Source organism: Hemicordylus capensis, chromosome 1, assembly GCF_027244095.1.
Source record: "Hemicordylus capensis ecotype Gifberg chromosome 1, rHemCap1.1.pri, whole genome shotgun sequence".
Taxonomy (NCBI): Eukaryota; Metazoa; Chordata; class Lepidosauria; order Squamata; family Cordylidae; genus Hemicordylus; species Hemicordylus capensis.
Genome location: NC_069657.1, coordinates 392747129 through 392774379, shown reverse-complemented (window position 1 = coordinate 392774379; position 27251 = coordinate 392747129). Strand labels below are relative to the sequence as shown.

Genomic DNA, 27251 nt, shown 5'->3' with positions numbered 1-27251 from the left:
CAATGGTAAACCCCTCCTGTATTCTACCAAAGAAAACCACAGGGCTCTGTGGGTGCCAGGAGTCAGCACCAACTCAACAGCACAACAACAACATCGCCTCTAAAATTTCACAGATGAAATAGGGATGCACTTTTGTAATAAAAGGGTTGTATCAGGCATGCAGTGTGGCTTGAAGAGCAGCCGTTCAGGAGAGAAGTCCCTTCTACAAATAGAAGCTTGAGCGATGGCGGGCAGCGGTTGGGATCAGAGGAACACCTAGGTAATTTTGGAGCCTGGACCTAAAGGCCTTTGAAGGCCCCCCTGCCCCCCTTCAAGTTAAGAATCACCCCCCTGCACGCACGCACACACGCACACACACACACACACACACACACACAGACCATGATACACACAATATTTTTTTAACACAAGGGTTTTTGAGGGCACAAACCACAACTTAACTCACAAGAATGTAAGAATATAAAACAGGTCTATTTATGCAAATATCAATTAGCAGAAACATTTCAACATGCAACTTAACATATTCTCATCCCACATATTTCTTTCCCCCCTCTACCCCCTGTCTCTCTCTAAAGCAGAGGTAATGCCCAGCTGCCCGGTGTAGGTCACAGTCATGCTCGGCTGCCCAGCTCAGTGCAATGACCACACCACCCAGGAGAGACTACAGATGATTTGGGGGGCCCCATGGGGTGTGGAGGCTCTGAGCTTCAGCCCCAAAGTCCAGGGGTAAGACTGACTCTGGTTGGGATTTGGCAATTGGTCTTCTGAGGGAGCTCTGGCCGGGATCTCTGAGGAGCAAAGCCTTCAGAGAAGGGCCAGCTATATCTGTGAGGAGCCCATGGGGCCTGGTTCAATGTTACCAGTCCTTAAATGTAATCCCTAAAGATAGAGTCTGTTTCAGTAGTAGGATTCTAACCTTCTGAGTAAACGTGTTCTGTAGTGGTTATATTTTCCTCCAGTTTAGTCCTGTGTCCCTTTAGAACTCCAAATAAACCTAAGCCTACCACCTATGTTACAGAAATCCAGCCTTGTTTCTGTTCTGTGACGAATTCCTCTCAGATTCTCACATTGCACCTTCCATGCGATCACACTATGATATAAACAGATTCTCCTTTCCCAGAGCCAAGTTCCCTCAGTCGAAACAAGGAGTGGTGGCAGCACTTCCAATTCTTCTACAATAGAGAAAGCCCTGTTTTGCTCCACAAAAGGTGGCTCATGTCATAGCTTGCAACCAGGCGCGTAACAACGATAGGGCAAGGGGAGACAGTTGTCTGGGGGCCCCACTGCCTGGAGGGGCCCCCCAGAGGCACCTCACGTGACTCCCCATTGCCCCCTGCCCAGCCCCAAGGCCCCACAGCCACTTGCCCTGTTCGCCGTCTCTCCAGCTTGTTCTCCTGGCTGGCAATGGAGGCAGCAGACAAGCTGCAAAGAGCTCCTTTTCTCCCGCCTCTCAGCTGATCGGCGGGTGGGCGGGGCTTCCAGAGGCCTCGTGTAGGCCGCAGTGAAGCCTGAACTCCAGTAGGGCCTAAGCCAGCCAGGCAGGAGGAGGCAGCCAGAGAGGCCTCCACTGTTCTCTGCAGCAGAAGACCCCCTGCTGCCAGGTAGAGTGTGAACTCCTTTTTGTGGTTACCTTCCTCCCCCCCCCCCATATATAGGCATCTGCTTGCCATAGGGCTTTGATATGGGGGGGAGGGACTGAGAAGTCTCTGAATATTTATTTTTAAACAGCTTGGAAAATTTGCTGGCTTAAAAAAAACTATCTAAAAAGTCCTATAAGTGGCTTGTTTCATGGCAGAAAATTACAAAAACTTCTGGAAGAAACAGTATTATATTTATTTTATTCATTCATTTATAAATGCACTTATGTTCAAGTTGTTTTGCAACCCAGAAGGTCTGAGCGAGAACTGTGAAGCATGCCTTCTGCTTTTATTTTATTTTATTTTTCTTGTGTGTGAACTGCTCCCCAATAACTTGCAGGGACTTCAGGGTAAATCTGGCCAACATGTGAATGCAGCACCTCCATTCCAGAGGAGATGTGTCTTAAAGGGCTTTAAAAGCCTCCTGTGAAAAACCTCCTGCAATCAAACTTGACTGAATTTGTTCAGAATTCTGAGAAAACAAACATAGGCTCACCCTGCATGGTTGAAAGTCTCCTTGGCTAATCTGCAGCGAGGGGCCCATTTTAATCATTCATCTTTCTAGTGTGTTCTAGGCATTAAAAGTAAAACAAATGTATAGTACTCAATGTATATCACTATATATTGTGACGTGTGCGTGTGTGTATTCAGTGAAATGTATTTCCAGGCAGCATACTTATTTTGGAATATCAGACTTAAATCCTTGGGGGCCTGGGGTGTGCGGAGGCCCTGGACTTTGAGTGGGGGGGCCCCATTTTAAAATCTTGTCTCAGGGCCCACTCCAACCTTGTTACGCCCCTGCTTGCAACAACCAATGATTCTCCAGAGACAGATTCCAGAAAATCCTAGGAACTGTGTCTGATAAACAGAAACAACAGGAGCTCACTGTATATCGTTCTTGTGTGCTAGGCAGCATTGATGGATTATGAGGAGGCTAGTGGTGTAGTGAAGCACCTTAAGTGGTGCTGCGGGGAAATGCTTGACTAACAAGCAGAAGGTTGCCAGTTTGAATCCCCGCAGGTAACATATCGGGCAGCAGCAATATAGGAAGATGCTGAAAGGCATCATCTCAGACTGCATGGGAGGAGGCAAAGGTAAACCCATCCTGTATTCTACCAAAGAACACCACAGGGCTCTGTGGGCACCAGGAGTCGAAATCAACTTGATGGCACACTTTACCTTTAGTGGTGTGCTGCAGGTACCAGGGAGTTTTTCAGACAGCAGGCTTTACTGCAGGTTTACTGCGAGGCTTTACTGCGAGTTCAAAGTCGCTCAAAAAGACCAACACAAAAAGTGGATATTTTTTTACCCTGGATATAAATCGGGTGACACTCTAACATGCAATGAAAAACCCTACTCATATGTGAAGTGCTCCCCGATAGCTCGCAGGGACTTTGGGGGTAAATCTGGTCGATATGTGAATGCACACCCTGCATTCCAGAGGAGATGCAAACTAAAAGCCCTGTGTGAAAAACACCCAGGTTTCCCTCCTGTGAGAAAGGGTGCCAAACTGGTTTATCTCATATTCTAAGGAGCTGCATGAGCACAAAGGCTTGTCATGGTCTGAGGATCTGCCATTGTTCTAGCTAGCAATAATGTACCAATCATTAATGCCTGCACAAATCTCAACAAGCTTTTGCACACAGGCAGTTGAGTAGCATATGTATAAAATCACCGGGTCTCTCTGGTTATACACCAAAAGATGAATTGGGAGCAAAGGACATTCCTCATGCAGACATACAGTTGTATGCTGACACAGATATGTTACTTTCCCCCTCCTTTTGGACCTGGTACTGTTCTCATGCCATGGAAAATTGTTCATTCCAGATGTTAAAATTGCTAACAACTTGTCAAAGTCATTCTGTGGCATAGAAATCTGGGGCTTAACAACACTAATAACCTTTAAGAGGGTTGTTTAAAACACTTCTTTAAAATCTGGCCTTCAGTGATTTTTAAATTGTTTTAGCTTTAACTTGTAATTATTTTGATTGATTTTATTTTATTTGTATTGGCTGTAAACCACCCAGAGTTATTAGACTGGGAGGTATAAAGATGTGACAGATAAATAAATAAACCCAATAAAGGAGATTTAAATATATTTATTTAACACATCAGACATATTACCCTGGTTTTATTAATTATTAATAAGCTTACAAGAACAAGCAGAAATGTCCCTTTGTATATTTGTAAATGTCCCTTTCCCAATAGACTTTGAAATATTTTTAGTCTCAGGAGCTCTTAATGGTTGATATATGCTTTCATTATACACATGTACAACACCAGCACATTTTGAAGAGCCTTTAAAAGGAAGGGGATGTGACAGAAAAATCCTCTCTCTTTCTCTCCGCCCCGCCCCCACTCTACCTCTTTCTGTCTCCCCTTCTCTTGACTGAAGCATTTATGCTTAGTGTAGAGCTTTAAATTCAAGCATCCAGCCTCATTTCTGACTTCTTAAAATCCTCCAGAGAGGGACTGTTATCAACTAGAGAAACTAAATAATAAAGAAAGCCTAAGAACTGCTTTAAGCTGTAGCAAAGCAAATGGGATGGATTATATAAGGAAATATTATTTGCTGAATTAATTTGATTGCAACAAAATGACTCCAAAATAAGTCATATATATTTACCTTGTGAAAACTGATGGGGATATTTGAAGCACACACACATAAACACACAGTGTTAGCTGACAGAGTCATTGAACTAATCTCTACTAAAAGGTATCATGCATGGCAGACATGTATAGTGGATCATCATCCAAAACAGGCATGCAGGGAGATAAAACTTAGAAATTTAAAGAGTGGAAAGGAGGGTTGCCAGTAGTTGTGATCCATTGTACCAACAATCTCTTAGTAAATAATTTAAATAAATGCAGAAAAATAAATTTTAAAATGAACAGTAGAGTACTGGATTGGACTTGGAAAATACGAGTCCATAGCTCTGTATAGCCATTTCTCAGGACAAAGCTGCACAACTTAGGTCCTCCTGCAGATGTTGGACTACAACTCCCATAATCCCTATTAGCCACTGTGACTGGGGATTATGGTAGTTGTAGTCCAAAAACAGCTGGAGGGCTGAAGTTGTGTAGCTCTGTCTTAGGATAATACCAGATGGTTCTAACTGTAAAGATTGTTGGAGATCTTCTGATCCCCATTGTCTAGACCAGGGCTGCTCAACTTCAGCCCTCCTGCAGATGTTGGCCTACAGTGCCCATAATACCTAGCTATTGCTGTGGCTGGGGATTATGGGAGTTGTAGTCCAAAACCATCCAGGGGCGGATTAATGCGTAGGCAAGATAGTTACTTGCCCTACGATGGAAAATTATGAGGCAGCAAATTTGGGGGGTTGGGGGCAAATTAAATCTTTTTTAAAAACGTTTTCCAACTGCCACTGCGCAGAGGGGATGGGGGTGGCCAGCAGGGTGTGGGCACTCCTGGAGGTGATGGGAGACCGAGGTGGGGGAGGCAGAGGCAGCAGCAAGAGCTCTTTCCCTGAACCCACCTGCCGCTCAAATGACAGGTCTGGCAGTTTTCAGGCCATTTCAGGGCTCTCTGTGCATTCTGCCTCCCCAACTCGGTCGCCCCTCACCTCCGCGAGTGCCCACACCCCACTGGCCACCCCCCCCCCTTCTTTGCTACCATCTCCGCTGCACAGCCGTGGTTGGAAAAAGTTTTATAAAAAGATTTAACTTGCCCCGACTCCACCCAAGTTCCTAAGCTGGGTTGGCAAATCTCTTTTGCGTACAAGTGACAAAAAGATGAATCCACCCCTGAAATCATCTGGAGGGCCAAAGTTGAGCAGCCCTGGTCTAGACCTATTAGCGTACTTCATTTCCTACAAATGTTAGCAGTAATGTGACAAGTCTGCTCTGTGTTTTACTCTCTTTTTGAAAATGAATTTTGTTGTAAGCCGTCATGAGTTCATTTATGAAGAATGGTGGCACATAAATCTTTTAAATACATAAAATGTCTGCCTGGATTTTTAAAAACTGGGACTCAAACATGTAGTGAAGCAATAATCTTAAAAAACAACCTTTTGTTCAGTCACATTTATTGCAAGAGAAAAGCAAAGCACCTCCAACTTCTTACCTGCTTTTCTGAATGGCCCTCTTTCTCACCCAGCCCCCAAGTTGCGTTAAAAATCAACAAAAATCTCAAAGTCTTCCCCCACTAAGATTACCTTGGTTTTTACATCTTTACATTCTTGCAGATTCAGTTGCTGAAATATTGAAGTTCTTCTCACAATCGGTGAGAAGAGCTTCTTCCAGGTCTGCGGGGAGAGCAGGCTTAGCCCGCTCTCCCTGTAGACCAGTGTTTCTCAACGTGTGGGTCCCCAGATGTTATTGGACTTCAACTCCCATAATCCCCAGCCCCAGTGGCCTTTGGTTGGGAATTATGGGAGTTGAAGTCCAATTACATCTGGGGACCCACACGTTGAGAAACACTGCTGTAGACAATCAAAAGGCAGCTCTGGGCATCCAGATCGGCCACCCACACAACTGCCATCTTCATCATGGAGTCGGCAGGGGCTGCAAGGATTGGGGGCCATGCAGCCCCCGGAAGTTCCAGGATGCCCCCGAGCCCAGGAGGCTGCTTGCAGCCTCCCGGTCGGAGGGTCAACTCGTGTATTGCCATGTGCTGTGGCGACACAAAAGCTAAGGAATGAGGTTAACAGAGTGTTCGCTCCATTAACCTCATTTAAGGGGAGGGGGAACTAGGCGGGCTAGCCACCTTGGGAGCACCGGGCTCGCCTGTGAGCCCAATGGTTCCCACGATCCCTGGAAAGTGGGCTAAGCTCCCTTAGCCTGCTTTCCAGGGATCGTGGGAATAGCCTCATGGGATCCTTTAGAGACAGGGGGAGAGTGGGTAAAGAAATACACGGGATGGGAATATGTGAAGTTGCTTGTTGAAATGTTTCTGCGAATGCATATTTGCATAAATATACTTATTTTACATTATTACATTATGTAATAATAATGTTATTGTGAGTTCAGTTGTGGTTTGTGCCCTCAAAAACCCATATGTTAAAAATACTGTGTGTGTCATGGGGTGTGTGTGTGGGGGGAATGATGCTTGCTTAACTTGCAGCGGGGGTGTATGTGTGTGCCTCCAAAGGCCTTTAGGTCCATGCCTACCTTACTTCCAAACAATCACTTCTACCCAGGTTTTCCTCTTAACACCTTGCTTTCACACAACTGAAAATTGTGAGCACACACAGCTCCCAAACCTGGATAAAACACAGTTTTTGATTGTGTGAATGATGTCAATATATGTTCAATTTCATTTTAATTGTAGGAAAAGCATTAACCACCATTCCTGCTGCAGCAATATGCATCAGGCAATAGCATGACTCAGAGCACTGTAGGTCTACTGCTTCCCTCTCCACCCTTGCTTTTAAACTGAGGGTTTAATCTCTTCTCTCCTTTTGCCCTTTTCTTCCACTTGCTATTTGTTGTGTTCTATCCAGTAATCTTTTGTATTTAGTTGTCTGGATGTTTGCCCCAGTGGGGATCCTGTAGAGAGTGGGGAGAGGAGTCAGAAAAGAAAAGGGAGGGGAAGGAGAAAATGGAGGTTTTCTTGAATAAACCTTTAGTTAAATCTACATAAGATTTCTTTGTGTGTATGAGGGTAAGTGAAAGGTAAAGCATGCCATCAAGTCGATTTCGACTCCTGGCAGCCACAGAGCCCTGTAGTTTTCTTTTGGTAGAATACAGGAGGGGTTTACCATTGCCTCCTCCCACACAGTATGAGATGATGGCCTTTCAGCATCTTCCTATTTCACTGCTGCCCAATATAGTAGCAGTGGGGATTCGAACCGGCAACCTTCTGCTTGTTAGTCAAGCATTTCCCCACTGCACCAATTAAGGTGACTCATGTATGAGGGCAGCAGCTATAAAACACTATTGTGAATCTGTTGATGGTAGTGATGGTAGCTGTCATGCCCTTGATCTCCGACAGCGAGGAGGAAGGGGAAGCTGTCAACTTTCCTGCCGATTCAGGAGTGTCTGAGGGGCAGAGCCCGGCTGTCAGCATTCATGAAACAGCTGTGGTAGATCCAACAAATGATTTAGAGCAGGCACAGCAACCTGAGTCAGCAGAAAGCATGAGGGACCAATCCGAAGGAGAGCTATGCAATGAAACACCACTGACTCCACAACAGCGCAGGATCACGAGACGTAGGACGCAATTAGAGGCTGTTAGCAGGAGCAAACGCCTGTTGCTGAGGGCTGACAAGCCTTGAATTCCTACCAGCTGGGAGCTCTCGGCTTGCTCTATAAATCACATCTCCAGCCTCCTACTCATTGCTGAGAATCAACGTTTGTCAACATTCCTTGTCGACAGCGTTCAGCCAAGCCATATCCGATTTCAGCAGCTCCGCTTGCTTCGTGAACTTCCTAGCAGCTGGCCAGACCTTGACAGTAGCTGTATATATGAATTGTTCCTCTATTTCCCACTCCACCCAACTGGAAGACTTTAATGATACTAAGCAAACTAAATTCTATACTGTATTGAAGGAATGGGAAAGATATTTTAAAATATAAAAGGTATAGTTGTGGAAACTATCTTTATACTTAATTCTCTTAGCCAGCCACCAGCGATGCATAGGGATGTGGCAAGGCTATGCGTGCCAACAAGGGAGGCACCTGATCGGCTGGGCACTGGTTGGCTGCTATTCGCCGGACTCATGGCAGCAAGGAGCAGCAGGCAAGGTGGCGACGGGCCCGGCCAAGTTGGGGAGGTGGCTGCGGCGGGGAGACAGTGGCAGGTCCAGCCGCAGCGGGGAGATGGCGGCGGCGGGCCTGGCTGTGGCAGGGAGATGGCGGCGGGCCCGGCTGCGGCAGGGAGGTGGCGAGCCTGGCCGCGGCAGGGAGGTGGCGGTGGCTGGGCCGGCCAGCTGCGGTGGGGAGGCAGCAGCAGCGAAGAGACAGCAGCGGGCCCGGCCGCTAGGGTGAGGAGGCAGCGGCAGAAGGGGAAGGAACGGGCCGGCTTGAAAGTTGGCCAGAAACCAGGGTGGGGGGAGCAGGCCAGGTGGGCATCAGACGCCTGGGGGAAGAGGGCTCAGACGTTCTGTGCCAGGTCTGCTAGTTATTACAAATTTGTCTTCTCTTCCTTTTTGTTCTGCTCAGGGCCAGCATCATGAGTTGGCATCATTGAGCAACTGCTGAAGATCCAGGGTGACCAGAAGGGCCCACTACAGGAACCTCTAAAGTTTCCTCTGTGCCCATAGCTGTCATGTTGTGGTGGCAGAGTGAATCTCTCAGGGCCTACCCAGCTAGGAGAAGGCCCATGAAGGGCAGTTTACTGGAGTCCTCTGAAACCTGGAGCCAGCCCTGGTTTTGCTTAACATCTAGGCTGAAGAAGAGTTCTGGAGAATTCTTGTTGACTATTCTATGAGTTTGAAAATTGGATTGTTTTTAAAAAGTATACCCCACCTTTTAGGAACTCACAATGCAGCAAACACAATTAGGTAAAATAATAAAATACAGTAGATAACAAAATAATAAAAGTAGACAGCAGCTAAGTTAAACAGTAAGTTTATCAGTAAGTGGGTCTTCAAGGGTCATTTAAAATAGTAAGGGTTGTGGTCAGAATGATTTAGTGATAAGAAAAATATTGCCTTGCTTTGACTTTTGAAATATGTCTGTGTTGCTAGATAGATAGATAGATAGATACTTTCCCTGTAGGTTTGTATTTGTTTTTTACAATGCTCAAAAGTCAGAGAGAAGTAGTTGGCCTTAGAGGCTGCATTCTCAGTAATTTGCACAGAAGCAGTTCTGGGAATGATGAATGTACAATGAGAAAGGCGGGAGGCCGCAGAAGGGGGCCACTTCAATGGGTGATGAACTGGCTGTACAAAGAACTGGCTGAGATTTTGTGTAAGCCCCAGTTACTGGCAGAATTTTTTTGTAAAAGAGACAAAGAACTTCATATTAATATACATAACAGCATTAAATGTAGAATGAGTATTCAGAAACCTTGCTTTCCACAGACTTACTTAAATGATAATGAGATGTATGTGTTCTAGAAAAAGAAAAATATTAATTTTAGACATGGGGAAATGCTGGAATGTTTCTTCTCTTCCTCTCATCTCTGAGGCACTGCACTGACTTTCTGTTTTCACTTCTGCTTTGCATTTTTTTTTTGTTGTTGTTCTTTAATACACTAAATCTTGAACAAATCAAGATGCGGGTGAAAATCTGACAAACGGGATTGATTTGTTTTATAATATTTCAGGTTCTAAAAATATGCTCAGAGGCTTCTGCATGAATATGCATACAGTATTAACTTTCCATAGCTGGATCAGATATATAAAAAGGAAATGACTGATTTAAACAACAGAAAGCTAAAGTTAGAGACACAACATTAATACATAAAGGAAGACTAAGAAGGAAGGGGAAAAAGTTGAACTGACAGGCTAGTATCACTGACAAAAGGCTATGGATTTTTGCATTTTATTCGTAGATGCTTATGACATTTAAGAATAGATTTATCAGCCATATGTTTAGTTCAAACATGTATGTTATTCACTCAGTGACTGCACCATGAAGTGGTGATTTGCATGTATGAACTGGCCATCATAGATCAAATACCACCGACTAAGATTTCATATTGCATCACATAACCTCAGGTACAATGCTTTTCAATGAAATCAGTTCACAGATTCAGATGAGACTGAGTCACTGAGAGAATATTAATGCATGAAGCAGACCTGTTATCCTACCAAATCATTGACTGGAATTATCTCTGTGCCTGTTAGATCTCACAAAATATGGCTAGACATTCTTCATTGAGTAACCAGGTGTAAGCTGAAATTTGAGGCATTTGTAATTTTATTAAGCTACTTAAACGAACCCATCTTTGAAAAGCATGAGGCATGTTGAAAACCATCAACAAACCAGCAATCACTAGCAGCAGCAGTCATAATCCTTGCCAAATTCTGGAAATAGAAATTGCCGCTGTTGCTGTCAAAATAGTTGAAGAGGCTGGCAGAAAGTAGCTGAAATGTTCTTGAAGCCTATTCTACACATCTTAATAATGTATCTAGAATGTATGTGCAGGGAAATGGAAAAATGAACAGAGACCCAGGGGGAAAAAAGATTTTTTGAAAAAGATATGGAGACTGATGCATTAGTAACAATGACAGCTTATCTTGAAACAGCAAAAAGATATAACTGCATAAAGAAGTTGTGGAAACCTGTAGTTGTGTAGATTATGAATGTGTTTTTAGTAAAGGGGACTGGATAAGAATTTACGGTGAACAAACTGTAGTAAATACGAATTATATATAGGAATTGTCTAGTGTGATTATGAATCGATTGTAATAGGTGTTGTAGGTTGGGAGTGTGTTTACATTTTGTCTATTTGTAACAGATATATATAAAATTGTCTATTTGTGACAATTAATGTATATTAAATATATATATATATATATGTTTGAAAGGCAGACAATTTTTAAAGGTGCTTTTAATTTTAAAAAATAAGTTGATCAGTCTCATATATATTCAAGAAGGGAGGATTAATTGTGATTTGAAATAGATGTGCTCTTTTTGTAATTATTATAATTACCTTCCTTTAGAGATGTGTATTTTTTCTATTTCATAATGATGTGATGAATATCTTTGTTACAATTATTTTCATTGTATTTGAAATTCATTAAAATTCATTCATAAAATGGTTTTATTCAGGCATATTCTGCCAGAAAATATGCCTAAACTGAGATTCCACTTTAAAAAACAACAACAACTAATACCAGGAGAATTTCTATTATATTAATGTGAAATTGGTTGCTATTTTTGTATAATCATTCTTCATGCTTCATTTTTCAGATGAATTTAGCACAAATCTGTGCTAAATTCCCCTTAATTTTAGAATTTAACAAATTTTAGAATTGAGCAAAAGGAAATTTAGAGGAATTTAGCAAAATTTGATTTGTGATGCCATCAAAAGCAATACTTGAAGAAATGGTTCAAGGGGGAAATGGATGAAGAAGTCCATGGATGGGAATAATAGATCCTTTATGGAGATTGATAAAATAATGTTGAATTTAAATTGAATACTTGGAACCAAGGTTTCTGAGCTCACTTTTGTTTGTGGGAAATAAAACCTTCCCAGAATGTTTTAAAAATTAGATGTTCTGGCTCAGTCCAGCACAATTTATTATTGTTGCTGCCATTAAAAAATATCTATATACCGCTTTTCAACAAAAAGGTTCTTAAAGCAGTTTACAGAGCAAAAAGATATAAGAAAATTATGTGCTCTTGAGTCCCATTGGCATATGTTTGTTCAACCATGTGCTGGACCTAAATGGCTAAAATTTGTATAGCCTTATATCGTTAAACTCCAAACTATTCTGCCCATTATTACTTGCAAATCTTTGCTCCAAGGTACTGTGTGAAGGGAACACTTGAACATCTCATTATAGGGATACTTGTATTGTCAATAGAAGTACAGCTTCTACATCTCTTCATGGGAAAGATGTGTGAGTTCCACCTTTACATTATATCCCAAAATATGGAAGGCAGATGCTATTGTTCTGTCTTTCCTTTCTTCCCAAATTCTGTTGCTTAGTTTTGCAGATATCCATTCCTGCCCCCTGCCACCCACAATACATATTTGATGAACTGGAACAAACCCATCCTTCCCTTGTTAGTTCCATTGCATTTTAAAAACAAATCCACCAGTTCCCAATTTCTCAATTTAACTACTGCATTATTCTACTACCAAGCATTTTTTGAATTGCCCAGTGACTTCTATTCAACCATTATCTACCAAAAAATTTATTGTGCTTCCTAATCCATCAAATAACAAAAATTAAGCAATTTAAAAAGTTGTTGCTTTTTTTCTTTTATATCCAATGAAAATTACTTACACACTTGCTTTCTATGCCTTTTTTGTCCTTGACTTTTGGTAAGTTCTTAGGGTAAGTTCTGCCATAATCTTTTACATATATGATATCTAAATTATACACATTATCTGCTGGTGGTGGGGAGGAGCAACATACAATGGATAATCCTCTTACCTTATTTATAGATGATCTTAGGACTTGAGACTAGATTCCTGATTGTTGCAAAACATCAGAGTGTGGTAAACCATATTCATGTGTGTACATTCACAAAAAACACTGCCAAGAGCAGGTGCAAACTGCCCTTAGCGTACACACATTTTACTTTCCCCCTTAGCATTAAAACAAAACAAAACACAACTCCTCTTAAAAATCCAATTTCAGAAATTTTCTCATACCATTCTACATGCTGTTTCATATCAGAATAAAGAGTTATTTTCCAGCCTAAAGGTTCTAAATTAAGCGGGAGAAATCACAGAATGTAAATAAATATTAAAATGACATATAAAAAAGCTATACAAGTGATAAGATGTAGTGAGATTTTTTTTCAATCTCACCACATCTTATCACTTATATAACTTTATTACTTGTTTTCATATTTATTTACTTCCTGTGGTTTCCCCAGATTAATTTATCCAGATTAATTTAGAGCCTTTTGGCAGGAAATTAACTTTCATTATTCTTTTATGAAGCACCATTTAACTTTATTAATATGTTTTTCACCATATGAAGAACAATTCATCATAATTACTTAAAAACTTAGAATACATCCTGATCTCTGCAAAACTGGTTTCACATTACATGATTGAAAACTTCATAAGAGTTTAAAAGATATTTAAAAGTTGAAAGTGTCGTAAACACAGTCTTTTGTCAATGCTTTCTCAAATGTATGCATTTCATGAATACAGAAACAAAAAAAAAGTTATTCTGGAACAGTTCCGAATGGCTGTGAACACCAGCCTGAAGACCCTAATTGCAGCCTATTAGAAATAATGAGATTTGCATAGCAGAAGCCAGAGTATTGTAAGTATAAACGATGAAATTCACAATGTGAAAGTTTATTGCAAACAGATACTCTAAAAAGTTGTAAAAGAATCATCAGTTGGGGACTCATTACTAAAGACTGACGCATGGGTAAAAGTGTCACTCAATTCAGAGACTTTCCCATGAAGTTTGGCTGCAAAAGTTACAAAAGATAAGGCCATACTTGTGTAAAACTCTAAACTAATGAGAGTTGAAAGTCGTTTGAAATATCCCAATGACCTCACAGATGGGATGCTTATTAAGGTATCTGCATCAAGCTCCCTTTTTGTCTAGCAGACTGCTGCAGAGCTGTGCTGCCGAGGCGTAGGCAACAGTCCGTGAAGGTGTCTCTGTACTTTCTGACATAGCTATAGCATATCTGAATGAATTCAGAATCAAAACCAATATGCTTGCCCAATTTTTTTGTTTGCAGACATGTTTGTGGGATAGCCCAAGCGAGGCAGTCAACTATGATTACTTCATCAAAATTGGCTGCACTGCTACCTACGTGACTATCTGCTTGAGTGCGCTGGGAGTGAGCCAACTCCAAATATAGGTCTTGAAAGTCCAAAGAAAAGCGCTTTATATGTATGGATTCTATGAAGGCTTCAAAAAGTAATTAAGCCATTTTTTAAAAAAAATAACAAAAGGCTATCCATGGGGATGAGGGATGACATAAGCAATTAAAATATCATTGAGAAAAATAAATGTGTGCCTTTTCCTATCTTAAAATATTCTTGATGCCTATGAGCAAACAAGAGCAACTGTTTGTTCGGCTTATGTTGGACTTCGTTCCCCCCTCCTATACTTATAAAGTATGGGGGCGGGGGACAGAACTTAAACTACTATTTAATGTAAAACAGAAACTTTCTGCTCTTTTTTGTGAGGCCTTGTCACCACAGCGGATCTGTGGCTACTGTTATATGAGGAGAATCTAGGTGCTGAACTGACAGGATGCCATTTTGTGAAAAATGAAAGATTATTAAGTCAATTAGTACGGGATTTAAGTTAGTCATGACCAGTTTTCTCATTGATTTCAATGGTGCTTAGTCACGACTAACTTTCTTTGGATACAACCCAAGGTGTTTGTCATGATGCTATTCAGAGTAATTACTGTTGGTCAGGCTTTGGGAACTTATGAAAATATTTAGTCACTTAAGTAAGAAGACAGAAGACTGCAGCCTAAACAAATTAACTCTAATGTGTGGGGATGGTGGGAAACCAGACTTCTGGCCCATGCTAATTGAATATTTGCATGGGATTTCCCCAGCTTGCCATATCCATCCCATGAAAAATTCCAAGCTTAGAACCCTTGGCATTCTTCAACTGATGTATGTATGAGCCATTTTTGATGCTCTGATCTGAGCAGCACTATTTGCATTATATGGCTGATTCTGAGCCTCTGTTACATTTAGTAATGCAGCAATGATTCAATTTCATCCAAAGCAAGCTATTTACCAAGCAATGGATAATGCTTTTATTCAGTCACTGGTACATGTAAATTCCTGACATTCAGACTACTGCTTCACTAGTGCAAACATGCACTGGTGCAAGGAAGTTGCACTAGCTAGTTACACGAAGTCAGGAGCTTGCATTCCAGACTAGTGTTGCACTGGTGCGACAGGGAAGAGAGCTGGTCTTGTGGTAGCAAGCATGAATTGTCCCCTTAAGCTAAGCAGGATCCACCCTGGTTGCATACGAAAGGGAGACTAGAAGTGTGAGCGCTGTAAGATATTCCCCTCAGGGGGTGGAGCCACTCTGGGAAGAGCATCTAGGCTCCAAGTTCCTTCTCTGGCATCTCCAAGATACGGCTGAGAGAGATTCCTGCCTGTAACCTGGGAGAAGCCGCTGCCAGTCTGTGTAGACAATACTGAGCGAGATGGACCTACGGTCTGACTCAGTATATGGCAGCTTCCTATGTCCCTATGATATTCTTGCACAACCTGTGGACACCTCCTGCTGTGACACCTCTTTCTCAGTCTACATATGTTGCAGAGAATGATGCAAAGCGATCCGCTGTCCATGTTGCACAAGCTCAATGCTTGTGCAAGCAACCTGAGAGTGCCGGAGACTGACAATTTGAGCAGCTAATCAGCCATGTGAATTTGTGTGTGTGTGTGTGCATCTTTTTTGCTGCACTAGCACAGTGTTACTCTGGATTCAGCCCTTGATTTCTCTCTCTCTAGACAGCATAGTAAAAATTACCAGAACTTTAAAAAAAAACAAAATTCAGACAAATAAAAGTTTTCTGTTTTGTAAAGAATAGAAGGCGTCTGAATTTAAGACAACCCTTTAAAAAGAGTTTAAACACATTTACCCAAACGGAAAACGACTTGGAATTGAAGATGACCTCCTGATTTCTAACAACAAAAAACTTGGAAAAAACATTGTCTTTGATTTAGAGAAATATGGTAATTAATGAGGGGGGAAAGTAATATTTGCAGAAATTCACAATCACTGACGTTTATTGAAACTCAGTTTGTGAGAAAATTAAAGGCACATGTGCAGAAAGCCACAGCTGCTAAGCAAAAATTACATAAACAGATTATATTTCTTTGTTGTTTCTGGCATTCAGTTTCACAGTTATGATTTGGCTTTCATATTCCTATGAATCTGAGCTTCTAATGTCAATAAATTTCTGGTCTCCTTGAAAACAGAATGAAAGATGCATCTGTATAATGTCTATCAGAGTAAAATCAAGAAAACTGTAGAAGTTACTTCTGTCACCACACTCCCACCCCGGTCTTCTCTCTTAGAAACATACATGCATTTTAGTGTTGGCATTCTGTTTTCACAGATCTTCCGACACAGGTCTGCCTATTGAGATGGCTGGACAGATCATTTTATGCTCTTAAGAATGCATGTCTGCACCTGGAAGCACCAGGTGTTATACATAACTAGTTGCCCACAATTACAGGTAGATCGTAGCCAAGATTTGAGGAGGAGGGGGAGGGGGAGGGGGAGGGGGAGGGGGAGGAGGAGGAGAAATATCTTTCCGTAGTAATATACAGATTGTTATATAGGTGGCCTTCGTTATCTGTAGCTTCAACAACCGTGGTTTTGCATATCTGAGGACAGAGTTTCTTTATTCATAGTTTAAAAATAGACTAAAATTCACCTATTCACAGTTTTGAGTGAATAAATAAATAAATGCTGACTGCCATTTTATTGTGCAGAGCCATTTGGTGGCACTTAAAAAAGAAATTCCCGCTAGATATAGATAAAGATATATTTAAATTAGAGGAATTGGGGGTTGGTGGGGGGCATGGCTGAAGAGCTAAGTAAGTGAAGTAAAGTTGTGCCATTGATTAGGTGTTGACTCTTGGTGACCACAGAGCCATGTGGTTTTCTTTGGTAGGATAAAGGAGGGGTTTACCATTGCCACCTCCCACGCAGTATGAGATGATGCATTTCAGCATCTTCCTATATCGCTGCTGCCTAATATAGGTGTTTCCCATAGTCTGGGGAACATACCAGCAGCGATTCAAACCAACAACCTCTTGCTCGCTAGATGTAGGTTTTCTTCATTCGTGGTTTCCGTATTCACGCCTATAGGCAAGAACAGACCCCCCTGAGAATAACAATTGGCACCTGTATCTTTACATGATGTTGATGATTATGATGATTGATTCATGTTAATGAATCTTTGGAACTGTTGTTCATTCTACTTGGAATTGAGGACTCTAAATAATTTGTTCTATTATTGAGGTGGTACTGCATTATTCTGGTTTAGTTTAGCTCTTATTCACTGATTTCATCTGAATCAGTACTTTGGAGTTCTTTTATGTTTCTTTTGGTTCTCTTAGATTGCTCTAAGTAGCAACCGTGCAATCCCAGAATCATGAATGTCTCCTGATTTGAGTGCAGCTTGTTCCGGCCATAGAGAACGATGGGGAAACTAAAATCACCCCACTGTTCCCCGCTGGAAGCAACTAGAGACATCAAAATGGGTTGGGTGGTAGGGCACTTTGGGTGCTACCTAACACCCAAACCACAAAAGAAATGGGCAAGTGGTTGTGAGCCCTTTGGGGACTGGGTTCCATCTTATTTGCTTGTTTATTTGTTTTGTTATTTCTCTGTGTAAACCACCATGAGCCATTTTTGGAAAGGCAGTATAGAAATCAAATGAATGAATGAATTGTTACAGGCCAGGCCTGATTCATATACTAAACATGCTCATTAGCCAGTATATAAAATAGGTCTGGACCAAGTTCTTTTGTATTAGTGACCACATATGATCTGGATGCAAAGAAGAAAGGAGACCAAACCAGTCCTCAAGATTCAATGGGCTTATTGAGTTTAAAAGACCTAATCTAGCAAGGCAAAAAGCAGAACCCTCTATCAATTTTAGCAACAGTAATTAAACAGAACGTCCTAACCAGTACCAATATTCACTGTGTGCCTAACTAGCTTATGTGTGTGTAATTAAATCTTCCTAGATTCTAATACATTTCAAATACAGGCAGAAAAGAGGGAGGTGGGTTTGAGAGAGGCTGAGGGATGGCATGGTTTGGAGTTAGTATAGGAAAGGAAGGGGAGAAGGGGGGGAAGGAGAAGGGAGCAGGGAAAAGATGGAGGGGAATCCAAGGCCTATAAAGGAGCAGCATATTTACCCAGGATCTGAGGCTGGAGAGAGAAGAATCACTTCAGTTGAAGGAGTGAGGCGCTGGCGGAGACAGGAGCTGTGCAGTTGCTTCAGATCAGGCAGCTTGGGCAGCAGAACTCAGGCATTGCTGTAGTTTCTGTTCATGAACAGAGTTCCTGCTTTGCCCCACAGCTTTAGCAGCAAACTCTGGGATCTTGTGAGCAGCTTTGCTGTAGGCAAAGATTGCTAACTCTCTGTCTCAAAAGCCTCATTCTTATAGTGATTTTCTCTTTGATCCTTGAATAGAATCTATTCAAAGATCTCCTCTTTTCCTGGATGTCCAAAAGGTGATAATGTGCTGCTACCTTCTGAACAAAGTCTTGATTATTCAGGATATTGGCCAGATTCAGAGAGATCTCTGAATCTCATCTTCTGTAAACTGCGCGCTCAGGAAGGGAGGGGTGGGGAGCATTGCCCACAGCAAATCTGCATATTTGCATCCTTGCCAGTCGAAAAGGTGTTAAGTCAAGAATTAGTAAGGGGATTCAGGATATTCTTTGTGAGACAGCAATTACATTATTTCTTTTGTATCTTTATCCAGTGTTTTTCTTGTAATTGAAAACAAGAGAATATTTACATGTGTGGGACATTCAATACATTTTGGCTAGGACAGAATCATCAGTGAGAAGATACTTAAGCCCACAAGTATTTTCTCAGTATCCATTTGACAATATTGAATTTCTATAGACAGCAATTGTGCTAATCGTTTGGCAGGGATTAGCATGGATCTCTGCAACAGGAAAGAAGTTCATTCCCTGGCCTCTCTCACAGTCACCTTGGTAGTCAGTTGCAATTTTGCATATGGATTGTAGCATTCAGCATTCAGACCTGGCTTCATTGTGTTTCCTTGCATATCCATTAACAACACAATGCTGGATTCTTCCTGCTCCCAGAGCAGTTGACCTGGGTGCCAGAGTTCAGGTATCATTTCATTTCTTGATATAAAATGGAGTCAGATACAGGCCTATATTTCACCATACTTCTGAGTCTGATAGGTTATAGACCGTTCATAACAGAATGAATGAATGAATGAATGAAGTGGGTGGTTGTTTGTTAACCTTTCTCCAAAACCCCCATAGGATCCTAAGGGGAAAGGTTAAAATTTTGTTTAAAACCACTTGCTTGCCCATATATTTTGTGGGTTGGGTGGTAGGCAGCACCCATCATAGCAATAGCAATAGCAATAGCACTTACATTTATATACCGCTCTATAGCCGGAGCTCTCTAAGCGGTTTACAATGATTTAGCATATTTAGCATATTGCCCCCAACATTCTGGGTACTCATTTTACTGACCTCGAAAGGATGGAAGGCTGAGTCAACCTTGAGCCCCTGGTCAGGATCGAACTTGTAACCTTCTGGTTACAGGGTGGCAGTTTTACCACTGTGCAACCAGGGGCTCTTCATGCCCTACCACACAACTCACTTTGGTGTCCCTAGGAGCAACCTATGAGAACAATAGGGTGTTTCGAGTTTCTGCATTGTTCCCTATGGCTGGAACGCTTGAAACACTTTGAGGTTTGTTCCAGCGAAACAAGCAGTTCAGCTGCTGTTTCGACAAAATGTTTCGGCCATCTATGTTTTGTTTCGAGCTCCAAACAAAATGGAAAATCCATTTCATGCACATTCCTGCTTACCATTGCAACTGGTAATCAGAGCTGCTTGTGGCGAGTATTTAGCTCTCATGGCTAATATGCATTATTTCTATATGTACTTGTCCGATACGGCAGTTTACACAATTTAAAATACAAAATACAAATAAAGCCAAAGAAACAAAACTAGCTGATCTGGCTCAGAGCATCTGTGCCCCTAGTTCTCCCTGTCTCTCCACCCACCTTCATTTCATCTTCAGCCCCAGTCCATTCTCTCCCCTCCCTTCAGCCCCAGTCTCTTCTCCCCCCCCCCCCCTCAGCCCCAGTCCATTCTCCCCTTCCCAGTCCGCTTTCTCTCACCGCTCTCGGGCAACAGTTCCCCTCACTGCCCGCCCACTGGCACTTTCCGTAAACGCCTGCCAGGCGGCCTGGCCACCACTTCCCCTCACCACCCGCCGGATGGCCTTGCTGCCCCCCCCCCCCCGCTCGCTGGCCAGCCTGGCCACCATCCTCCCATCCCCACCGCTATCCTCACGTACTCTCGCAAGAGCTGCCATACATGGGATTAGTGACAGGTATGCCTAAGAGAAACATAGATATCGATATGGAATGTATCGGTAGAGTGGGTCTCTGAGTGTGGTGATCTATTAATACCTGACTAGTAATGCTTCTATCCGTCCTTTGGTTAAGCATACAACCCAATTCCGTGTAAGTCTAGATCCAAGACTGCCTCCTGTTCGTTCACTTGAGAGAGTAAGCCCTGCTGGAGGTGGGTGCAATAATTAAAGTTGGGATCAGGGGTGTAGCTATAATTGAGCGAAAGGGTTCAAAGAACATGGGCCCCCAGCTTCTGAGGGCCCTCCAGCTCCATCCCTCCCTATTTTCTTCATTGTGTCCCTCACTCTGGGGGGCCGCCAGAAAGAGGGATGAACACGGGCCCCCTTTCCCATAGCTACGCCCCTGGTTGGGATCTGGGCTCAACTTCCCACTCAGTCATAAAGTGCACTGGGTGTCACCAACTCTGAGTATCACCTACCTTGTGGGGTAGCTCTGAGGATAAGTGAGGGGGAGAATGGGTGAAATAAAAATGAAATAGACTGAAGTTGCAATGCTAGAATGATTTAATAGTATATAAGCAGCATTCTTGCCAGTAGACTGCAGGTGGGAACTTAATCAGAGGCATAGCCACTGCTGGACAGTGCGGACAAATGTCCCTGGACCTCTGGAGTCCAGGGGTTGCCAAGCTATCCCCTTGCCCTCCTCCAGGGCACCCCCTCTTGCACCAGCCAGCAAAGAAAGTGCTTGCAGCTGGGGAAGACGGATGCCGCCCATCTTTGCCCATCTTTCTTTCTTTCTCTCCCTCACACAGAGCGAGGGAGAGAAAGAACACCCAGCTGGGGACTGATGGCTTGTGTGTCCCTCTTCCCAGTGCTGGCCATTCCCCCTGCATCGGCATGTGTCTTGATGCAGATGCAAGGCTCGTGGCTGGCAGTGGAGAGCAGTGGTGGGACAGCCATGAAGGTAGGAAGCACTGGCCTCTTCTTGGGCTGCTGCAAAGCTCACAATGCAACTGGACCTAATCCACATATAGTTTACTGGGCCCAGAAAATCCCCTTGGCACCTCTGCTGCTCCAGTGTGGAGCAAGACCACACAGAAGCAGTGTTTTAAATGATCACCGCATTGCCTAGATAATATATGAACTGGCGTCTGTGTTGCAAGCCATTTCCCATTCATATACCAGGCCCATATCCTTCCAACAGCCCTGTGAAAGAGGGCAGTCAACATAAGTTCCATGCTAAAAACACCAAAGCTAGAGAAAGCCCATTCAGTGAGTCCCGGTGTGAACTGGAATGTGAATGCAGACCTCCAGGGCCGAAAGCCAACTCCACAGTGGGTCACACTAGTTTGTTAAGTATTAATTTGTGTATTTTGGTAGTGGTGTGTAGAGAGTGGGGGAGCTTTTGTTTGCAATATTTTTTGCAGGTTTGAAGCCTATCACTTCCTAATTTGACCCACTTTGTATCCTCTTCTTTGCAAGAAAAAGGGAAAGGAAAGAAAAAGGCTAGCGTCAGGGAAAGCAGCAGCAATCATTTAGGCCGCTATTTGGCAGCCTGCAGTGAGTTTTGTGTTTCAAGCTGCGTTGTGTACCCAGGTCCCTTTGCTGAGTAGCTCAGAATGATTAATTTAGAAAGAACAAGCCTGTTCACAATGCTGCAACCTGGAGTGGTTCGGGTGACGGGTTCCTATTCAGATGTAATCACAGCATGAGGGCAGTGCTGTTTTTTTAACCCTAACAAGATCTGTCATTAAAAGTTACTGGAGCTTGACTTTTCTTCATTCTCTCCTAGTCACCCACATCCAAGGCTGTGGGTCAGATTTTCTTTGGAGAGAGTTGTCTAGAGCACTGCTGTTCTGCAGCCTTTGTTTCCATTTTTGCTGGATAATTATGATCGGCAGTTCTAATACTCAGCAGTGGACTGGCTCCTGGCATAAAAGGCCCCAGTGAATTATAGCTCTCACAAAAGGACAAGTATTTCAGGTACCACTCTTTCTGGATATGACCTTTTCCTGCCTAAAAAGATGAAAGAAGGTCAAATTAAAGTCAGATTTACCCAGCAAAAAAATGGAGAAAGTCACTAAGATACATCAGATGATGAGCCAGTGTGGTGTAGTGGTTAGAGTGCTGGAGTAGGACCGAGGAGACCTGAGTTCAAAACTCCATTCAGCCATGATACTTGCTGGGTGACTCTGGGCCAGTCACTTCTCTCTCAGCCTAACCAACTTCACAGGGTTGTTGTGAGGAGAAACCTAAGTATGCAGTACACCGCTCTGGGCTCCTTGGAGGAAGAGCGGGATATAAAATGTAAAAATAATAATAATAAATAATAATAATGGTCATTGATAACAGCAGAAGCAAAAAAACCCCAAAATGATCTCTTTTATTAGACCAACTTAGTTTGCTTCAGAAATGCACAAGGTTTCAATTTTCACTGAACTAATTTGCTTGATGCAAAGTTTATTTTATTTTTTATTTTTACATTTATATCCCACTCTTGCTCTGAGGAGCTCAGAGCAATGTACTTGAAAGTTTAAGTTGGTTAAGAATTTAAGAGTTTAAGTTTAAGTTGGTAAAGAGATATAATTTTGCTTAATCTCCTGTATATTTCTTGTTCTTGTTCATAATCCTTAAAGCTGCCAACCAACTAGTAATTTTTGCAGCCCCATTCTAAACATATTGGCTGTAATTTGGAAAGACTTGACACACTAATTGAAGATTATTTACCTTCTTTGATTGGTTTGATCTAGAGCATTTTCCTTACCCCTTACTTCTGTCAAGCTGCAAGTCATGTTTGTGATGTTCAAGCACAAAGGATTTTTAAGTGTTGTACCAGCATTAAGACATTTAAGCCTGATCCTAGAGGTAAAAAAAGCACTCTAGAACTCATGAGTAGAGAACAAAATTGACAATTTATTTATTTATTTAAAAAAATCTGTATCCCACCTTTCTTCTTTAAGAGAACTTATAAAAGGTTACATAACATGTGGAGGACATGCTATTATATTTCTATTTAAACAATTTAATTTTTAAAAAGTAAATGTTATTTTTAGATAATTATTTTCTTCAAACAGTCTTTTAAAAATATTGGGCTGGTTCACATAATGAACACGATGTCAGTTAAATTAAAATTTGAGTTTTTGGTGGCAAGCGTGCTGTCATGAAGTTTGTCGTGTGAACTCAGAATTTTTTGACCAACCCACACCACAAAAACCTGACATTTAACCACAATTAGTAATCTTAGATCTGAACTCAGTTTATCAGTCTTGGTTAAATGTTGAGCTTTTGTGGCACAGATCTGGGATTTCCCCCAAAAAAACCCCTGAGTACACACAAAAAGCTTTGTGAGAGCACTTGTGCCACTGAGATCTTCATTTTATTTTAACTGACAGTATGTTCATCATGTGAACTGGCCTATTATTTTATAAGTACTGGCTGACATGATGAAAATTAAAGTAAAACCACTGAAATTATTTTTTGAAATTTCCTTTTAAATTGCAATGGGACTATTTTTTTAAAAAAACTTAAATGGCAATACTTTTTAAGGTCAGTGGACTACTTTGAATAATTGTCTTTACCATGCCAGCCAATTATAATAAAAAGTACTTATTAAAACAAACTGTAGGGCTGTTCACATAACCGCATGCGGTTGCATGGGGCAGGGGAGGCAGGGTTAACTCTCTGAGCTGCTCCAAGCTGCACTGGTAAACTGAGGATGGGATTTGTTGTTCCTGCCTCCATGGATCCCAAAGTGCACAGGCACTCTAGGCACTCATCTCTGTGTCAGCAAAAGCTGTGAGCAGCTCACACTGACACACAATCCCAGAGCCGGGATTAAGGCACATTCGTGCCCTTATCCTTGGCGAAGAGCTTGGCTACGACACTGGGTTTGGCACTGCAGCACTGCCAAGATCCATGCGGATGCTGGCAGTTCTCATGGGCTGGGCTGGGCTGTTCATGAGAACAGTCTCTGCATCTGCATAAATCCAAACAGCAGGGTAATGAGAAGGGTTTTTAATTAAAGTACTAGGAGGGGAAAAACATCTGATATTTTAAATTTGCCTTTGTCCTATTCCACAGTATGCTGGATTGCTGGCCTGTGGGAAATGAACAAGAATCCCAGAATTTATTCTCTGTGCTTGACGTTTTCATGCTGAGCTAGTTTAAATTGTATTAAGCCAAATGATTATACATCTGAGTACCTAAATGAAAACATAAACCCCCAGTACTAATTGTGCCTGGTTGGGGCCAATTAAAGGGGGTAAACAAAACTCTTGCTCTTTCATTAAATTTATAGTTGAACATGACAAGCTGTAGAGGTCATTTCTCCACATCCTTATTATCCAGTAAATTTTATCAGTATGGTTCACTGGGAATTAAAGTAATAAACACACTGTGGAGTCACCAGTTCATCCATATAATTACAGGTAAAAACAAACAAAATGGAAGAAAATTTCAACAGAACAAATCTAAACACCAGTGCCCTACTGCCTCTTAAATAATTCTTGTTTTATGTGTGCATTGCGTTTGCATCTGCTCAGGATTTAGGATACACATTGTCCTTACCATATAATGGTGTGGTTGTAGGGGAAACCCTTCATTGGTATAAGAAGCAAACTACTTCACACATATAACCACAAAATTACACTTTAAAATCAAGAGTTGCATTTTACACCCTGTTGATTTCAATGGGGTAGGATCCCCCCCCCCCCCCCCCGCAGGATGTCAGAATGTTTTAAAATCCCCTAAAATGCTGTGGCAAAACTTAGAGATTTATTGTAGCCTGAACTTTAAAGAACAACACCGTATTTCATCATGACACTTAGAAGATGGAAGGTGTATATGAGCTGACATTTGGTGAGAAATAGCATAAGGCATGTTGAGGAATGCATCCAGGTAGCTTCATGGTTTATCATATTAAGGCTGCAATCTGATTTCTAAACAATCCTAAAATAAACTGATGCTTATTTTTAAAGCCCTACATGGTTTGGGACCTGGGTACCTGAAGGACTGTCTACTCCCATATCAGTCTTCCCATATACAGACAACTTCACTGTCGCTCTCCTGCAGGTGCCCCCATCTTCTGAGGTGAGGTGAGTGGTGACTGGGAAGATGGTCTTCTCAGCTGTGAAACCCATTTTTGGTGATTAGAATGAAGGTTTTTGAGACTAATGACAGATTACTCCTATTACAGATTGGCAGCAGATGGTGCTCCAAATTGTTCAAGGGCCAAAGTCGTTCTCTGGAAACAGTAGAAAAGCAGAAAAAACTTCTGTTTTAAAAAAGAATATTTCTCCATCTGGAAACACCCCTAGATCAGGGTCTAGGGGCCCACCACATGGAATGTACCCACCAGTCACATACTGTGGTCTGCCAAGTGCTTGACCAGGGTCAGCTCCAAATTTCAGGGGGCCCTTGGTTAACTGCCGACTATGGGCCCACTCCTGTCTGGGTGAGCCCAGAGAGTTGCTCTGCTGCCCGCCACCACACAAAGGCTATGAGCACAGAAGTGGTTTTGCAGGGGGCTCTTATGAGTGCCTTGGGCCCTTGGCAACTGCCTGTCAGTGCTTCACTGGCCCTGTCCTTGACAACCCAGCCTATTTTTACAGCAGAATGTAAGAGATTTATCGAGGGGAATAGCAAGGTTGGAGGGGGCCCAGAGACAAGATTTTAAAATGGGCCCCTCGCTGATATACACACACAAACACACTTCACAATATATAGTGCACTCACACTCACATCCCCATTATGAATATGGTGAATATCCAGTTCACACTTAATCTAGTTTTTTTACTCTCTGCTCCTGCCGATCTCCAAGAGACTCAACATAATTCATAGGGGGTACAACATGGGTGGGTGGGGAGTCATGTGATGTGCCTCTGGGGGGGCCCCTCGAGGCAGTGGGGCCCCAAGACGACTGCCTCCCATTGCCTAATAGTAGTTACGCCCCTGGATTTATCCAATTCCTGGTGCAATATTGTTGCTGCAAACTTTATAAAATGGCATAGGAGGCTGAAGTGTGCAATACGCACACTTGATCTTAGCCAAAAGGCCGAGAAGCAATACACAAATTTTACTATGCAGTTTTTGCTGCAACCTTTCAAAATGGCTTGCTGCCCTAGGTTCTCTGCTCCCATTCCCCAGAACACATTTCCCTTCCATTTCCCTCCACTCATGGAAACCTTTGGTTTCTACTCTCACAACACCTGGTTTGCTGCAGCCGCCATACCTGACTGGTGGGCTGTGTTTGACTTATTGACTCATAAGGCCTGTTCCACATGAAATCTGGGGATTTCTCTCCCCCATGTAGCTGCTGACATGGCAGGCCAGTAATATTCAGCCCTTCACAAAAAAACATTTTTTTGAAGATGGGCCTGAGGAAAATGAGCCCTAAGGAACACAGCTCCTTACTGCTTCAATTCCCACAACAAACGAGAGGATGCTGTGTTCCTCATGGCTTGTTGGACAGCTGGGTTTTCTCTGGGTTTTTTAACAGCCAATTAATCTTCTGGTATGAAAAGGCAGCCCCGTAGACTTCCAGCAGAGTTCAGTCCATTTGTGTGACTAATTAATTAATTAATTAATTAATTAAACATATTTTTATACTGCCCCAAACTTACTTCTCTGGGTGGTTTACAACAAAAAACAGAAAAGTTAAAACATTAGTTAAACCAGATAAATGAAAACAAAGAAATTAGAACACTGGTTAAAATAAATGACAGCAAAAAGTTTAAACATTACAACAATGTAAAACCTTAAAACAATATTTTCAAACAATGTTAAAACTATTAAAACAGTATTTAATTAAAAGCCTGGGTGAACAAATGTGTCTTTAAAGATTTTTTAAAAATGGTCAGAGATGGGGAGGCTCTTATTTCAGCAAGGAGCGTGTTCCAAAGCATCGGGGCAGCAACTGAGAAGGCCCGTCCCCGAGTAGCCACCAGACAAGACGGTAGTAAC

At 42.2% G+C, this 27251-nt stretch overlaps 2 long non-coding RNA genes across 2 annotated transcripts; one reads left to right on the top strand and one right to left on the bottom strand.

Annotated features, from left to right (window-relative positions):
- The first annotated feature begins 1486 nt into the window (after positions 1-1486).
- LOC128347975 (uncharacterized) lies at positions 1487-11305 on the top strand. Its single transcript, XR_008317859.1, has 3 exons — positions 1487-1601; positions 8218-8342; positions 8760-11305. It is a non-coding gene; the product is annotated as an uncharacterized LOC128347975 (long non-coding RNA).
- A 9910-nt stretch (positions 11306-21215) lies between these two features.
- On the bottom strand, positions 21216-25771 carry LOC128341289 (uncharacterized). Its single transcript, XR_008314319.1, has 3 exons — positions 25645-25771; positions 25294-25533; positions 21216-22307 (listed from the first exon to the last, which is right to left on the bottom strand). It is a non-coding gene; the product is annotated as an uncharacterized LOC128341289 (long non-coding RNA).
- Positions 25772-27251: the final 1480 nt, after the last annotated feature.